General features: G+C 34.1%; 1 protein-coding gene across 2 annotated transcripts in view; it reads right to left on the reverse strand.

Annotated features, from left to right (window-relative positions):
• The window catches only part of LOC114324312 (epidermal growth factor-like protein 7), a 635750-nt gene that overhangs the window by 268747 nt on the left and 352421 nt on the right, over positions 1–14582 (reverse strand). The window contains exon 1 of one of the 2 annotated variants that reach the window (XM_050661078.1): positions 4607–4629. The exons of the other annotated variant lie outside the window; for it this stretch is intronic. The gene's annotated coding sequence lies outside the window, so the exon portion shown is untranslated. Of the gene's footprint in view, positions 1–4606; positions 4630–14582 lie in introns of those variants that run through there. 2 annotated transcript variants of the gene reach the window in all.

Here is a 14582-nt window from a genome sequence, read left to right on the forward strand (position 1 = left end):
TATAAGTTGTAGTGCTAGGTTTAAAAACAGTTATGATTAAAATATCGACTATTAGTTATTATTTAGCACAGCCAACAAATTATTTTAGCTTTACATCAAAATGTTTCATTTACACTGTACTTTTATTCTATAAAATAAAAGCCAAAGACTAGATTATAGATTAATCGATGTTGTAAAGATTATAAGTACACTTCATACTTCATAATAATAATATGTACATTATCCATGCAGTTTAATATCTACTATTTCCCGCTAATTAACATGATCATGTCTTCCAGCCACGCCAAAGGAAGAACACTGAAAATATTCCAATTATTATTATAATCGAATTGCATGGACAAATAATGCTTATCTGTATCTGCATAATGTGATAACAAGCATACAGGAACACGTTCATCAATATGTATCAAGGCCATCTGCAGATAGTCCATGTTCAATTCCTTTACCGTTACATATATCGCTAATACATCGCATAAACATGAATGATATTGACATTGATTATTTGCTTGCTCCCCAGACACCCACTACTCAAATCTCAGCGAAGATATTATTTTATGTTTGAGGGACGGTCTACACTGAGCGGTTTGTCGTTGTCACCGTATGTTATTCTGAACAAAATTAACGAATTAATAAAGCTTTGTATTAAATATACTGTTAAATAAATTTTATGGGGAGAATTTAGAGAATTAATTTTATGCCAAAGGCCACGAGATCATAAATTTTCATCACCCTGTATACAGCCAAAATTTGTAAATAATATGATTTAGCCGTAAGCAGTGTTTTCGTGGAAAGAGAAAAATGTTAGTCAGAAAGATTCTATCTACGTACGGATTTATGCAATTCAAACAATGAACTAAACTACGGTCGGTTTTAGAAAGTTAATGTGCTGCTTTGGAATAGACAATAGAGTGTTTCTAAATGATTTCTTAGAAAGAAATCGACGGTAAACAATTTTATTTAGTTTTAGAATATAGGATTTTTCTAGGATATAGGAAAACATTTAATTTTTTTGACAAGACAGAAAATTTGTATACACCACTATTTGTTCTTAAGAAATGAAAGTAGGGATGTCATGTGTAGAGAGAATGCTTGTGATTGGTGAAGATATGGATGGAGGTAGAACAGAGTGGTTGAGCCTCAGATTCATGAAGGAAAAAGATTTACTGTGTAATTAAGATCGGAAGGGAGCAGTCCAGTTCAAAAAATAGTAATTTTGTATGAAATGGTGAATTTGGTGGCCGTGTAAGTAGATTCCTGTTAAGACAAAATCGTGATCAAGTCGAGAAGTACAATCTCCTCGTGTCCGAAGAGATTCCAGTTTTCTGTCTGGAACGAGTAGCCGGTTTGTATCAATTTTGCACAAGATATCGAGCTGAGAGAAAAAATCTTAGAATTATAAAGATTGATATTGTTTGTATCAAGTCGGAGACTAAATAGAGGAGAGAGTGCTGTTTTTTGTTGGTGAAACAATTTGGGAAGAGAAAGATCGTAGCAGCATCCGAGGAGCACGTGTGGGAGAACCGAGGAAAACACAATCCAGAATAAGAAGTAAAGAAGATACAAAAGGTTAGTCAGATTATTTGTGAAAAGCAGAGAGTTGTTGTATTTTACATACCATTGGTTTTTTGTAAATTTAACAGTTTTACAGCATAATTTATTCATTCATAAATAAATTCATAGAAGAGATAAATATTCTACTTAAAAGAAGAAAATTAAATTCTGTTTTTTTATATAATAATAAGAACAGTCTACCGAATCATTTAAATGAAATTTTGTTAAAAGGAAAAGGAGATAGTAGAATTAAAGATTAATTTATTAGATAAGAAATTTTTACAACAGAATAAAGTTTTATTATAGCCCTGAGAATATTTTTTATTAGAAAGTTTTTATTGAATTTTGGTTTTGTTTCCATGAGTAGTAAATAAAGTAATTAATTAATTGAATTAATAAGAAGCTGATCAATCTCATCAGAGAGAAAATACAGAGCATAACAATACATTGTCTAAGCTATAACTTTCTTTTCTGTTCTGAAAAGTTTCATCATTTTGTCAAGGAAGAACATTTTGCATTAATAAACACAGACTACAATATTGTGAGGTACCGAATTTAATCTGGCCTTAGAATATGCCACGCGAAAAATTTAACCAAAAATCAACGCAGACGTAGCTGTTCGGGAATGAAAAATCGTACTCGCCTTTGCCGGCTACGTAGATGCAGTAGCACAATCAACATTAGAAGTTAGGGATATTTTCACGAGATTTGAAGAAGCTGCATTAAATACAGGTCTAAAAATAAATGAGAACAAACAAAATACATGGTCGTTTCAAAACAAGAATGAAGGCAAATAAGGTAAAATATTACTATAATGGATCATAACTTCGAAGTGGTTAAAGGATTTAAATATATACCTAGGAGAAACAATCACCAATAACAACAAAATAGAACGAGAAGTTGAAACGCGAATAATGACGGCAAACAGATATTTCTTTGCAATGCAACATCTAATGAAGTCAAAACTTCTCTCAGTAGGTGCCAAAATCCAGATACATAAGACCATAATATAACCAGCAGTCGCTTATAAAAGCAAAACATGGACGCGAACAAAAGGAGAAATGTAAATAAATTGAAGGTGTGTGAACGTAAAATTATTAATTATTCGAGTGATATGGCCCTTGCAGATTTCAGAGATATGATGACAAACGAATGGCGCAAACACAATAACATGGAAGGCAATTGTAAAAGCGGCAAAGACTCACGAAGAGTTGTAATGCCATTGATGATGAAGGTGCCAAATTGATTTTATCATAAGTAGTAATAAGAGGTTTATAAATTCAATCAAATCAGTGACGACTTATCCAGGTGCAGATCACTCAAATCATACAAGAGAACAAAAAATATAACAGGACAGAAACAAAAAGAATAGGTACGCAACAGCTTAAAAATAGTAACGTACGAGAGAAATCAACAAAGAACTTCCAAGTAAAACAGAAGTAGAAGATCCAGCTGCCTTAATAAAACAATGTGAAGAAATAAAAATATCGGGAAAGACAAAACAGTTATCAAACCAATAATGACATACGCGGCAGAAACACGACCTGACGACCTGATACAGATAGGTCAAAAATAATCCTTAGAAAAATCGATGGTAAGGTATTATGAATCAATAAGATGATTAGTGGGAAGACCACGAAAACGATGTATCAACGACTTCCTGGAGTCACATTGGAAACAGAGAGTTATATATCTTATACAAAAACAAGAATTAGATGAACAACTATCATGTATCTATATGTAGTCCTCAATGCTATAACTCTTGTGTTAGTATGCGTATAGTATACAAGAATAGAAAACCGCTAAACGCCGTAAAAATGAGTGGCGCATACAATATTCCAGCTACAAAAAATCTGATATGAATATTACGTGGCGCGAAAATGTATTTTCATTTTGATGCAAAACAAAATTTTAGCTTTATTTTAAAAGAGTTTTCCATAATATTTGCTCAATTTGAAGTAAAACGCGCCACAAAAGAGTAACTTTGATACAGTTTGAATTTTGAAACTCTTTTGTGGCGCGTTTACTTCAAATTTAGCAAATATTATGGAAAAATCTTTTAAAATAAAACTAGAATTTTGTTTTGTATCAAAATGAAAATACATTTTCGCGCCACGTAATATTCATATCAGATTTTTTGTAGCTGGAATATTGTATGCGCCACTCATTTTTACGGCGTTTAGCGGTTTTCGAAATCAGCACTATTGATTTGGTGTATCTGCGGTTCTCCTGTCTCTTTTTGAACCCAAGATATAAAACCCCAAAAAATATGCCATTTTGTACCTATCAAGTCCTATAGCTGGCTTATGGGTGGTCAAAAGTCACAAACTACACCGATTCTAAGATGGCCCTGACCCCCTCTTCAAACACAGAAAGAAAAATTCAGATCGGTTTAACTTTTCCAGTCATATCCAAACATAAATACATTCATTATCCACAAACATTTTCCCTTTTTTAAATAGAAATTGAGTCATACTTCTGAGCTCGGTAACTTTTGAATGGTATAACCAATTTTCAAAATTACATGCGTTGGAAAGGTAATGATCAGTATCAGTACCAGTACTATTAGAAGCCGCAAAGGTCGGACTTAAATTTTCGAAATTTTCGAAGTTTTTGGGAGTTTTGGGGACGAGAACGAAAAACAGACCCTAAATAGGAAGGGTCGTAAAATCCACACCGTTGGACCAAAATGGATGGTTGACATAGGAATGGGTGAGTCTTTTCCTGAACTTTAAGATGGGAGTTGGCCCAATTTTCAATTCAGTCAGATTTAGAAAATCGAAAATTTCGTGTATATATAGTGTCGCGTGTAGGGGGTGTGGGTGTGCGCCACTGGCGAGAACTGCCGTTCTCTGGTAATTTTTTATAGATTTTCTTTACTTGGTTATAATAACAAACATAAACAAAATATATAGAGCACAATGGACAAAAATGAGGGAGGCCTATGTCCAGCAGTGGACGCAAAGGGCTGGATGATGGTGAAACAAAATATATATAAATAAATATTAAATAAAATAAAAAAATAAAATATCTCAAATAAATACGTTTACTTTACCTTTAAAGAATAAAATAGAGATATGTGTAAACCATACAAGCGAACATACCTGAAACAAAAACTGTATATTACAACGGTGAATAGCTACTTTGTCACATAATACCATAATTATTATATCAATACACAAAAGTCCATTATAATAATCTTTGTTTGATTTGCATTCCGAAAACCTGAAAAAAGTTATAGATATTAAAAAAAAATATCTACCAGAATTTTATAACATTTTAATTAAAAAAAGACAAAGTAACATTATCAGAAATCAATTTAATTCCATACCAATCTAAAACAAACTCAAGCAACGAGTAATGTCACCAAATCAAATCAACACTACATATTTATCGCTACCACTAAACACATTAATATAATGAATATTTCTCCGAACCAATCTCGAAAAAGTTGGTAAAATTTGATATCAATGTAAAACATAAAACATCTAAAACATTCGGAAATTTTTTTTCAAAATTTAAACCCAATGTTACTTAAGATCAGCAGTCGGATGTTGTTTGTTTAAAGACTACAATTCAACATATTATATTGAACAAGAAAACTATGGAAAACTATGTAAAATTATGAACTATGGCAAACTAGGAAAAACTATGGAAGACTATGAAAAACTATGGAAAAATATGTAAAACTATGGCAAACTAGCAGAATCTATGAAAATAATGGAAAACTATGAAAGGCTATAAAGAAATATGGAAAACTGTGGAAAACTAAGGAAAAGTGTGGAAAATTGTGGGAAACTATGGAAATCTATGGAGATCTATTGAAAAACAAAAAATATGACTAACCTATGACTCTAAATTTCAATTTATATATTTTTCCACTATACAAGGTGTTTGGTAAAGAATGAGATATAGCTTAACCTCAGCTTTCTGAGCTTAAAATAGGTCGATTTAAGCTAACTTACTTTAGTACCAAAGTTGATAATAACCAAAATACAGGGTGTCAAAGTTAAACTTTTATTTTATTTATTCTTGAAAATTTCCCTACCGATATGGGATAATAACACCAAATTTGGTAAGCGGCGGTTTTTTGGGCTAGAGATTAAATTCGCCACCAAAAATGATGTATTACACACAGGTCGCCACATACGCCTTTCAGCGCTCATTTAATAGGTTCAATTTTTTTATTACCCACTCTACATACTTTTTGAATCAAAACCTTTATTCATTCCCTTAATATTTTTGCTTAAGAAAGGTATACTGCATTCATCTCGCTGAACTCAACCGTTTTCGAGATAAACGCATTTTAAATCTGCGAGGCAACATAATTCTTTGCATAATATCATTGTAGTTACACCCGAAAAATAACTTACAACCATAAAATTTACAAAAGTGTATCGCAAATTTCTTCAAATGGAATTTGCGATGCAATGACATAAATATGAGAACTGGCACAATTTTATTATGGTTTCAAGTTTATTTTTCGGGTATAACTACAATGATATTATGCAAAAAATTATGTTGTATCGCAGATTTAAAATGCGTTTATCTCGAAAACAGTTGAGTATAGCAAGATGAATGTAGTATACCTTTTTTAAGTAAAAATATTAAGAGAATAAAAATTTTTATTGAAAAAGTACGTGGAGTGGGGATAAAAAAATTGAACGTATTAAATATGCGCTGAAAGACGTATGTAGCGCTCTCTAAGATATACATCATTTTTGGTGGCGAATTTAGATTTCTCATCCCAAAAAACCCCCGCTTACCAAATTTCGTGGTGTTATCCTATGTCTGTCAGGAAATATTCAAGAAATAAAAGTTTAACTTTGGCCTCCTGTATTTCGGTTTTTATCAACTTTGGTACTAAGTTAAGTTAGCTTAAATCGACCTATTTTAAGCTCAGGAATTTAAGGTTAAGCTATGGCCCTGTATATTGTATCTACGTATAGAATCACTGTCCGAAACGATAAACTAAAACGAATAAAAACGTCAATGTAGCTTGTTATGAAAGTTCCAAACAAGTCGGAAATAAAAAAAAGCTAGTAATCGACGAAACTCTCTTAGGAGTTGCAAAGTTGGAACTCAGGAACAAAACATATTTTTCTAAACTTCGTCTCTACAGAATCGGAACATCCAAGTAACAATGTTGAGAGCCTTTTCCAACAAATACACTAATAGAACTTTCAGACTGGAAGCTTGACAAAAAGTTCTCTCCATGCACTCCGGGGAAATTAAGTCATGTTGTGCATATCTTGTGTTTCGCTTCATTTATCTTGTTAAATATCTGTTTATCCGAATTCTGAAGGGCAAAAGTCAGACATATACCATGTATATGAATAGTGGGTGACATACGGTGTGAAGCTGAAAGCTACAAATTTATTCTTATATACCTCACAACGTGCACTGAAGGTATATAGATTTTACAATCATTTCTACAATTTGCATTTAGTAATTCTTTTTCTTCTTCTTCTACGGCACTACAGCCCAAATTGAGCCTTGGCCTCCTTTATTTTTAGCCTCCACCCTTGCCTGTCTGTGGCTGCTCTTCTCCATACACGGACTCCTAAAAGTGCTTGTGCGTCGCTGTTTACTGTGTCTCCCCAGCGCTTTCGTGGCTTCCCAAACGATCTCTTTCCTTGCATTCTAGCATTCAGTGCTCGTTTTGGTAGACCATGCTCTCCCACTCTTATCACATGTCCGGCCCACTGCAATCTTTGTATTCTAATGAAGTCTGACAGGGGCGTTTCCTTATAAAGTTGATATAGGTCTTTGTTGTATCGACTTCTGAAGATTCCGTTTTCCATCACAGGTTCTAGTATTCTCCTAAGTACTTTCCTTTCGAATGTGTCGAGTTTGTTTTTGTATTTTTCTTTCAGGACCCAGGCTTCACTGACATAGCATGTTATTGGTCGAATTAAGGTTTTATAGATTCTCATCTTTGTATTTCGGTGGACACTTTTAGACCGAAATATATGGGAGAGGGCAAAATAAGCTCTGTTTGCCTGCGTTATTCTCTTCCGTAGTTCTCCATCTTCTGATCCGTCGGCATATATTTCTACTCCCAGGTATGTAAACTTTTCAACCGTTTAAATGTCATCTTCATGTATAATGTTTTCTGGGACCATGCCTCCTCTCGTCTGAGTCATTATCTTTGGTTTTTCTGTGTTAATTTCCAGACCTAGCATGTTTGTTTGTGTTTTTAACTCTGCATATGTTTCCTGTGCTCCTGTTGATGTTCTACTCACACTATTAATATCATCAGCATAAGCGGCCAGTTGAACCGTTCGGTTGGTCAGTAGATTTTCTCGTCCAGTTTGCATTTGCCTAACCGCATACTCCAGTGCCAGGCTAAACAATGTTGGGGCCAGCCCATCTCCCTGCTTTAGTCCCTGTGAAATGTTGAAAAAGTCTGTCCGGTGGTTTTGTATTCGTACACATGCCTGAGTTTCATCCATTGTGGCTTTAATGAGTCTTATTAGCTTGTGTGGTATTGCCAATTCAGCCAATATATAGTATAGTTTGTTCCTTTTGACTGAGTCGTATGCCTGTTTGAAGTCTACAAACACGTTGTGAACATCAACATCGTGTTCCCATGCTTTGCGCAAGATCTGTTTGACTGTAAATATTTGATCCAGTGTCGATCTTCCCCGTCGGAAGACCGTCTGATACTCTCCAATAATATTTTCTGCTAGTGGTTGGAGCCGCTGGCCCACAATATACGTGAGGACCTTATATGCTGTACATAGTAGAGAGATTCCACGGTGGTTTTTGCATTGGAGTTTGTCTCCTTTTTAATAGATCGGGCATACTATACTTTTCTTCCAGTCGTCGGGTATTTTCTCTTCTTGCCATACGTCTTTGATGAGCGCGTGGATGTGACTTGCTAGGTGGTCGCCACCTACCTTATACAGTTCTGCTGGTATTTCTGGGGCTTAATGGCTTCGAGAACTTCGTCTATGGTTGGAACTTCTACTCCATTCTCTTCCACGTAGATCATACCCATTTCATCTTCCATGTCTACTTGAGTTCCAAGTAGTGTCTGAAAATAATGCTTCCAGGTTTCTGTGACTTTCTGTTGGTCACTGATTATTTGCCCACTTTCATCTTTACATAGACTTGTTTGAGGTTTATACCCACTTTTTATCTTTTTTAGGTATTCGTAAGCCCCTCTAATTTCGTTGTTTTTGAAATTTTCTTCCATTTTTTCTATTTGTCCATTTTCGTAGGCTCTCTTTTTATTTCTACATGTCTTGTCTGCTTTCCGTCTTGCGACTTCAAATAATGTTCGTCTTTCCCGTGTTCTTCTTGTTATGTACATTTTGTGTGCTTCATTTCTTTCCTCTATTGCTTGTCTGCACTCGTCATCAAACCATGCTGCTCTTCTCTCCTTTTTCTTGTTTCCCAGGGTGGACGCTGCTGCTGTCAGTCAGTACTGCTGTTTAGTAATTATCATAAGTATACATATTATATGTCAGTGAAGGAATAATATTAATAACGGACGATCTATTAACAACATAAGATATGCAGATGACATCGTGATTATGGCAAGCTCAGCTGAACAATTCCAATTACAGTGGAACCCCGATAAGTCAGCCCCGATAACACGGAAGTCCGGCTAACCCGGACCGATTTTCATCAGACAAAACAAACATTTTTTCACTTTGACTGAGTTTTTTACCAAGAAATAAACATTACTGTATACTGTACGTAATTTAGATGTACTGTGCATATGTATTTCATGTTTTTGCAATTGAAGGGCTTAATGTGAAACAATGGCAAGCCACACATTAGTTCAAAAAGAGTTAGTGTTATTCTTGGTTAAAATAATAGTATAGCAAGCTACTAACAAATTATCTCAGCCCTTCGTTAATAGATGGCCCGATAAATCTATGGTCACACTATTGCATAGCCTAGTTTGTCTTTAGTATCTCCTCGACATAATGGGTGCGTTTGGACGACCACAGCGGCTGGACAGCTGAGCCAGCAGTAGCTCTCAGACGTCACCGCTGGAAGCCAGCCGCTGAGAGATTTACTAAGCTTTCCCTATCACGGCTGGATGCAACCACTCAGCCGATTTCTGCTGGCAGCCAGCCGCTATGGTCGTCCGAACGCACCCATTGACAAGCCACATCAAAATGGCGAACATGGGCGGAAGCGATTCGAATAATTATTGAGTTCTGAAGATTGAAGTAAGAAAAATAGTAAAGTTGACTTCACATTCGATGACAGTGACCGTAAGCCTGACTATGTACCATCTAAAAATGACTCAAGTAATGTAAATACAGCGATATTTTTTTCCTATAAATGTGGCTTGTCACATTATTACCATTCAAAATTAATGTAGTGGCTTGTGACATGGCTTGTTATATTATTGCATTTTATTTTAGGATAATGAACAAGGTCCGTCAATAAAAAGGACAAAACCAAACACACCCGTCAAAAATTCCAACAAGTTGATGGAGACAAAGAAATAAACACTGCTTAACACGAATAGGGTTGAAACCACCCCGAACTCAGTCAACAATAGAAAATGCTGAATCTAGATATTATCTAAAATTTGGGTTTTTATTATTAAACGGAATAACGTAACAAGCCATATTTTTTTAAATAAAGGCTGTTTTTTCTCGTGTTTCAAGTAATTTTATTAATATTGTTGTCAACTATACTCCCATAGGACATGGTGCATTGAAAGATCTAAACTAAAACAATAAAAGTTGTTACTTGATTTTTTAATAATATTTTTAACATTCAAAATCAAATATCTCACTTTTACCTTTTTGAGATTTGTCATCTGGCTGTATGGCAAATTGCCAAAGCCATAAAAGAAAGAGATTTGTCATTGTTTCACATTAAGCCCTTCAATTATAATGTGGCATTGTTTATTATTTATATGTATTTTACTAATTTTTACGATATTCTCCGGCTAACCCGGATTTTCGATAACCCGAATAGGCCGCGGTCCCGATTAATCCGACGTATTGAGGTTCCACTGTACTACTAAACAAGACAAACAGTTTCTATGAAGAATATGGACTAAAAATTAACATAAAAATGACCAAATACCAGAACAGATCAAACAACAGAAATAAGAATCAGGATAGAAATAGCAAGAAATGCGTTTGTAAAAATGAAAACAATTATCTGCAACAAAGACCTTAGATTAGAACTGAGAGTAAGAGTGTATAAACATTTTCAATTTCTTTGCAACACGAAAATGCAGCAGATGCATAATACCCTTGTCAAATCGGAGAGTGCAGGAAGAGTCTACACCGGTTTCGGAGGTCTTTTCACCCTCATCAGTAGTCCCATAAAAAAGGCCTCCGAAACCGGTATAGACTCTTACTGCACTCTCCGATTTGACCAGAGTATTATGCAGCTGCTGCATTTTCGTGTTGCAAAGAAATTGAAAATGTTAATACATTTTTAATTCATTTACTCTTTTGTAGGAGTATTAAGGAATCTTTCTTGTTGGAACTTTTGCCACGCTGAGCAGATGAGTTGTGAATTATTTAAAATTCTCTCATCTTAATTTCCTCGGCATCCTGTTAGATTTATAAATTTTGAAAATCTCAGGAGGTGTAACCAAAGAAAGTATTCCACCTGCTGTCAATCTGGTGGTATGGGAACGATATTTATTACGAACGAGCACAGGAGGGTTGCAAAAGGACTAAACGAGTATATAGATATACAAACATGTAATGAAAATAATGAAATTTTCATAATTTTCTGAGTCTTGCCAACTTAATAAATTAAACATAATTATTTGAAAATGATCGAAAAAAAGGTTGGCATGACGTCTCCTAATGTTTAACTGCACTTTTAAAATTCTATGGAAGATTTTCACTGTGGTTCCGTGATATAGTCATAAAATAAATTTTATTATAAAATATATAATTTAAGTAGACATTATTCAAAATGGCAGGATGTTTAGTTACACCTTTTTTACTGTACATAGTTAAAACATGTGTAAGAAAATTCGTGGAAAGTTACACGATTTTCTGAGTCATGCCATTTTGCACATATCTCAAGAATGTTAATATAAAGCTATTTACAAGGAGGCAGGAGGGTTGTGTAGTTATTTCGTATATAAAAATAAAATTTTAAGTATGTAAAATTATTGCAGGTTGATATACAAACATATATTCATATCACAACAATTTTCTAAGTCATGGCATGTCAAGTATGCTTAAAAAACACTAATCTAAAATCCTTTACAACGTGGCAGGATAATCGCAAAGATATTTAATACATAAAAATTAATTTTTATGTCTGTAAAATAATCGTACGGTTGTTCTGAAGCTATTTTCTTGTGGCATTTTTGCAATTAACTAGTTTTGATGGGAAATAAGCCACAATTTTACTAAAAAAATTATTTTATTAACGTTTCGATGCTCAAATCGGGTGTCGTTGTCAAAATACAAAAAATATTTGGCTTATTTCTCATTAAAACTAGCTAATTGCAATCGTACAGTATTAAATATTATTTTCCTGAGCAATGTCTCGGATTTTTACACGCCTTTCAAATCTAATACCAAACTGTAAGGATTTTTATTTTAAGCGATTAGATCATATTTGCATCTAAGTAAACGTAATAAAAGTAATAGGAAGAAAATCAATAATTTTACAATTAATTGGTTATACATAGTAGGGATTGTACCTATTATACAGGGTGTCCAGAAACTCTTCTAACAAACGAAGCCCGGAGATTCATCAGATTTAAGAAAATTTAATTCAATTCACCTAGTCCGAAAATGCTTCCTAAGGAAGCTAGAGCTTTTTAAAGGTGGCGTATTGTAATCAGTTTTTTTAAAATAGCTCCAGAACACTTCTATTTAGAAAAACGAAAACTGGTAAACCTATTTATCTTCCAGAGATAAATCGATTCCATCAATTGTCAATTTTTAGTACCGGTCATAGGCGTCCATTTAGGGTAGGGAAACGGATATTTTATCGCATAACTTTTCTACGTTTAACTTTTAAACATTTTTGACACTAGAATAATAAACTATGGGGTATTCTTCTACTGAAAGGTACTCCTGATTTAAGTCGGTAGGATACGCCATGTTCTAGAAAAATCGATTTGAAAAATTTTTCGGTTTTTGAATTTGAAAAAAAAAATAAAAGAAAAAGAATTTAGAAAAACGAAAACTGGTACGTTTATTTCTCTTCCAGAGATGAATCGATTTTATCAATTGTGAATTTCTAGTATCGGTCATAGGCATCCGTCTTGGGTAGATCAACGAAATCTCATAACTTGGTTTAATTTTTAATCATTTTTGACAGTAGAGTATTAAATTATGAGGTATTCTAGTACAAAAAGTTACTCTTGCTTTAAGTCGATAAATACACCGTTTTTTTTATTTTTTTTTCAAGTTTTTCTTAAATTCAAAATACAAAAAATTAGAAAATTGATTTTTCTAGAAAACGGTGCATTCTACCGACTTGCAAGAGTACCTTTTACGGAATGGGACGTTTCGATGCCGCCGGTTCATCGCCGGCCGTTTCGATGCCGCCGGTTCATCGTCAGTCCATTTCATCGCCGTCATATCTCGCATTTCCTAGAATTCCTAATTAGTACTAAAAATAACTAATAATTGTAACTGTCGAAAATTCGGAAATATATCAGATAGCGATTAATTGACTGGCGATGAATCGGCCGGGATCGGCATCGAACTGGCGGCATCGAAACGGCGGCGATGAAACGTCCTAGACCCTACCTTTTAGTACTAGAATACCTCACAATTTAATAATATAGTGTCAAAAATGATTAAAAGTTAAAGACAAAAAAGTTATGCGATAAAATAACCGTTGCTCTACAGGGACTCCTATGACCCGTACTAGAGATTCGCAATTGATGGAATCGATTTATCTCTAGAAGATAAAAAGGCGAACCAGTTTTTGTCTAATATCGAAATGAAAGCGTTCTGGAGATATAAAAAAAAACTAATTACAAGGCGCCATCTTCAAAGAGCTCTAGCTCCCTTAGGAAACGTTTTTGGATTAGGTGAATTGTGTTAAATTGTCTTAAAATTATCTTAGGAATCTTAAAATTATATACAGGGTGTTCCATTTAAAAAAACATAAGTTTGTATCGCCCTGTCAATACGGGTAGCCCTGTATATTAGAAAATATTTTTAAATTATGGTCCTACCTTTGCCCCACGTTTTACCTAAATAACTTTTTTTCGTATCTCTTACGACAAACGAGTAATTGGACTTTGCCACACTAATGCCCCACCCTGTACACGAAATAACTATAAAACCATCCTGCCTCTTTCTAAATATACTTATATTAAGATTCTTGAAACATAATATGCAAAATGTCATGACTCAGAACATCGTGGAATTTTTCACGAGTTTTCTGACAAGTCTAGGACTCCTGCCGTCTTACAAGAACCGTTTAACCTTCCTGCCGAGTACCGAAAATGTATTGATTGCATTTGAGTATTATAACTTTTTAAAGACAGGACTCAGAAAATCACGGAATCAGGGTGAAAATCTTCCGCAGATTTTTTCAACGGACAAGTATACTTAAACATTAGAAGACGTCATGCCAATATTTTTTTGATCATTTTGAAATAAATATGTTTAATTTATTTAGTTGGCAGTTCCCAGAAAATTATGAAACTTTCATTATTTTCCTTACATGTGTGTATACATATATACTCCGTTAGCCCGTTTGCAACCCTCCTGCCCAAAAAATTTTCTTCATAAAATAGATAGTATCCTGTCATTCTACGGATATGGCAGGACTCAGAAATTCATCGCAAAACCATATTTTTATTTTTTGGGAAAATCTAGTTTTTACAGGAAAATGTCACAGGAAATTTGTGGATGTTTCCACAGATTGTAAGTACTTCGTTTACCCTTCGTTCTGTATAATATCTCCCAGTCTTAAGTGGCAACTTAATAAATAAAGATAAAAAAACCACAAACGCTTTACATAGAGCAAAGAAGAGAAACCATTGCACCATTACGAAACAAAAGGAGGAAATTTTATGAAGGTAAGTTGAATTATATAAAAAAAATTAC

Source organism: Diabrotica virgifera, chromosome 9 (assembly GCF_917563875.1).
Source record: "Diabrotica virgifera virgifera chromosome 9, PGI_DIABVI_V3a".
NCBI lineage: Eukaryota > Metazoa > Arthropoda > Insecta > Coleoptera > Chrysomelidae > Diabrotica > Diabrotica virgifera.